At 37.8% G+C, this 4,003-nt stretch overlaps 1 long non-coding RNA gene across 1 annotated transcript in view; it reads left to right on the forward strand.

The window, feature by feature from the left end:
* The first annotated feature begins 3,108 nt into the window (after positions 1-3,108).
* The window catches only part of LOC118172000, a 19,265-nt gene continuing 18,370 nt past the window's right edge, over positions 3,109-4,003 (forward strand). Inside the window, exon 1 of the long non-coding RNA XR_004753511.1 lies at positions 3,109-3,173. This is a non-coding gene — a long non-coding RNA (uncharacterized LOC118172000). The remainder of the gene's footprint in view (positions 3,174-4,003) is intronic.

Here is a 4,003-nt window from a genome sequence, read left to right on the forward strand (position 1 = left end):
GTTCTTGGAGAAAAAGGCTGAGCTGACACCACCCCTGATTTGGGGACAGGTGTCACAGTCTTTTAATCTGCAGTAACAGCCTTTGGCTGTATCACAATTAACACACTCCTTGTGCCAAAGTGTAACGAATTTGTGTGTTCTCCATGGACCTGCTTGCAGTCTGAGGTGAGAACTAATGAATTGTCGGGGCTACACAAGGAAGACAAGGACATGGAAGCAGAGGGGAAGAATAAGAATACAAGCATCTGCGTGCAGAGGACAAATCTCTCTCATGTTAGGCAGACACTTTTAAAGGCATTGGCAACTGAGCCATCCCTTTCCCTGCAATCACTCTGTTTAGTTAGGACTGAACCCAAAGGCAGTTTGTACAGGACTTTGTTTGAACACATCCCTTCAGTTTATTGTTTTTGTTTTGTTTTGGTTTGTTTTTTTCCTTCTATGCATCCTCATCCTTCATGGTTGATTTAGATTATGATGTAAACTAACCGAACATGACACAGCTGCTCTCTTCAATAACCAAGGAGATGCCGGCTGCCACTCACCCTGGCATGCTGGTGATTCACAGCAGGGCCTACTGGGCTTATGGGGGCCCTCTTTTTCTGGCATCTGTCTATACCATCCTCATGCAGTTTGCTGAAACAAAACCAATGATGTTAGCAGCATATGGGCAGCCAGAATAGGGGTCATTTACCTTATTTGCCAACAAAGTAGAGGACAAGGCCCAGTGGAACAGCAATAGATTGAGAAGAACTGGCGGCACAGCAGCAGAAGAGGAAACTGTGAGCAGGAAGAATCCCAGGAGTCACCTCTGCCCATACATCCCTTTCCTTTGAAATGTTTAGTTTATGAGGCCTGTACAAACTATTTGGTTTTAAATTCTATGAGTTTTGATCAGCTGAACTGCCTCTGCCAAGCCAAACTCATATGGTGAAAATGGACACCCCACCTCGGATATGAAGGCCAACTCCAAAGTTTGCTGAAAGCCGAGAAAGATTTTGTTGACAATCAAATTCATGAAAGAGCTAACAAAAAAAAAAAAAAAAAAAAAAATCACTTCCATCTGTGTACGCTTTGACTAATACAGGCTTGGCCTGACACTGGAGAAGCCAAAAATCTGTCAGGGATTTGATCTAATTGTACATCTAACCTGACCAGAAGTAAGAATAATTGGAAACCTCTCAAGTAGATTGTTCTTCGTAACTTACCGGGACAAGCCACACACCATCAGCTTGCACAACCCAACTTCTGCGAACAAAAGCAGTCTGGATAATTTTGGAGAAGACACCAAGCATTCAGACTTACAGATTAGCTTTCTCTGTCACTGCCAGAAAAAAAATTAGGAACTTATTTCTGCTGCGTAATACCTCTAGGCATAAGGTTACAGCAGTGGACATGTTTTAACATATAGGCTATGCTAAAACAAAGAACTTGATGAAGGTGGTTAGTGGAGAAAAATAACTCTAAACAGAATGTCTGCATAAACCAAGGATGACAAATCTGCTGTTACATGAAAACATAGGTATATGGCACCATGAATTTAAAAGGTGCCTCACATAGTAGACATAGTTCAAGTATTTATTATGACTCTGGTTCATGAAAAATGTCCCCCCCCTTTTTTTTTTTTAGTAATTTTTGCCTGCAAAATTAAACTTGCTCATTGTACTTGTATTCATAATATGCAAATATTCTACAAAATGCTACCTCTCTTTCTATAACTGTATAAATGCTTATTTAAGTTTCTAGTCTCTTCCCTGTGTAGTTCTTCTTGTATCTGAGAACATATGTATTTTTATAAAACCCTCAATTTTGGGAGTTCACTGCTTCCTAAAATTGTTTAGGATTATAGCCTCAGACAGCACTATTTTTACTTTACAGTTTTACCAAAATCTTTGTGTTTTAAAAATTATTTTCTTTGTTGTTTATTTGTTATAAAATTAATATTAAAAGGGGGACATGCAATTTTATATCTAGCTCAAGTTTATTGAAATATAACCACAGGACAAAAAAAAATCACAATCAGACTTTTTAGTGTTTTGTAAATTATATCAGGAATATACATTAAAATGCCTTCTCAAACTGTATGTCTCAGTCTGCAACAAAGTGTCTGTACCTCTTGATTGAGTAAAATGTTTAACAAATACCTTTAGTGTTTTAAATAAAACAAACAAATTGCATATAAGTATGAAAAGTAAAAATGTTGTAAATAAGGGAGATTTTTTTTTTTTTTTTTTTTTTTTCCCTCACAGCTTAAAGCTCCGCTTTCTAACTTAGATGCATAAAGATTTTATTTTTATTTTTTTGTCAGCTTCAGCACAGAGAAACATTAAAATTCATCTCACCCCAAACCTTTGTCGGGAAAAAAAGATGTTAAATATCAGCAAATGGATCTGATAAGCTGCAGACTATTTCTGCTGTCAGAGAATGACTGTAGGACAAAAACACATGTTCAGGATTTGACATCCCTTGGCATCTTGTAAATAGCCTGCATGAATCCACACCTAAAAACTGCCAACACAAGCAAAATTGTGCCCAAGTTTCTTGTAAGTTAAGCAAGCAAAGCAGAGACATGAAACGTGGTTGGATTGAATATAGAAACCTAAAGACCCCCAAAACTGACCTTGAGATCATTTTAGCGAAAGATCTTCTCTGCACTTTTGCAGCGCCAGCCTGATTTTCTCTTTATAAAGAGCTCTGTCATTTGTGTACACGTGTGTATGTGTGAGCGTGCAGGACTGTGTAATAAACACTTTATTAGGGGAAAAAAAGAAAAAAAAAAAAAAAAAAAGAGAGAACTTTCCATAGAAGAATTAAAAGCAAAAAGAACTGCTGAGTAATACAAAATAGACCCCCCCCCTTTTTTGTAAGGTTTCATTCCTTAGAAGAAATGTGAAGTAATCCCTTGGCCTGGATTTCTAACACTTCAACTCCACCCCCTCACTGAAAGAAAAACTTTTTTTGTGATTTGTGATTCAAAAGAGATCGTTGTCTGGATGGCTTTTTTTTTTTTCTTTTTTTTTTTTTTATTTTTTTTTGGTTTCTTTTTCTCCCATTTTGTTAAAAAGTATATAAAGAAGGAAAGAAGGGATATTTATGAAGGGGAGGAGGTGATCTGCTTCAAAAACTGATTTCTTCTGATACAGCATCAGGTTTTGCACTGCCAGATACAGGAAGAGGTGACTTTTTTTCTTTTATTTTCTTTTTTCTCCAATGCCCTTTCCCCCAGTCCTTTTATTTATTTCTATCTTTAAAATTTCTAGATCCTTTACAGAGATATTGTTCTTCCTTTCTTGGATTCAGGTTTGCCCACTGCCAGCAGGGGAATATTGAAGCTGCTGGACCCAACAGAGCAAACTACATTCTCCAGAAAGTCAGGGGGTTGTCTCCGCATTTTAGGAATTAATGTTTTTGGACTATCATATAAATAGTGATGGCATCTACAGGAAACTACATGCTGTGGTGTGAGACATTACAATTGTGTTTATCCAATTCACCCAGCTGAGAGTACTTTCCAAACTTTCCCAAGGCAAATTCTGTTTTCAGGTCTCCTTTATAAAGGATTAACGTCTCTGTTGTCCATGTTGGCTTTAGTCTTTTAGTGTAGGGCCAAAAGGACTGGGAAGCTGGTCCCACTGTCAGTCTGTCTGGAGCAGTGGTGCAAGCATACATGGACACTAGGCTCCTTCAAGCCTAACGATGAAAAGGGAAAAGGGTCTTTGCAACTGAGAAATATTACTGAGAATTGAAGTGATATGTGCCAGGACACGGTCAGGCCAACATCAGGAAGGTGATTCTCTCCAAAGAACATAGAACAATTGGCAGCATGCCTCCTCCCCTCCTCCTCCTCTGAAGCACCCCTGGAGTCAGGATGCTGCCTTTAATGACTCAGTAGTCTGCTTAGCTGTGACAGATCTTGTATTTCTGGAGAGAATCAATATAAACACTTTCTTTTGTCTTTCCTTTTTTTTTTTTTTTTTTTTTTTTTTTTTTTTTTTTTTTTTTTTTT

Source organism: Oxyura jamaicensis, chromosome 10, assembly GCF_011077185.1.
Source record: "Oxyura jamaicensis isolate SHBP4307 breed ruddy duck chromosome 10, BPBGC_Ojam_1.0, whole genome shotgun sequence".
NCBI classification, from domain to species: domain Eukaryota; kingdom Metazoa; phylum Chordata; class Aves; order Anseriformes; family Anatidae; genus Oxyura; species Oxyura jamaicensis.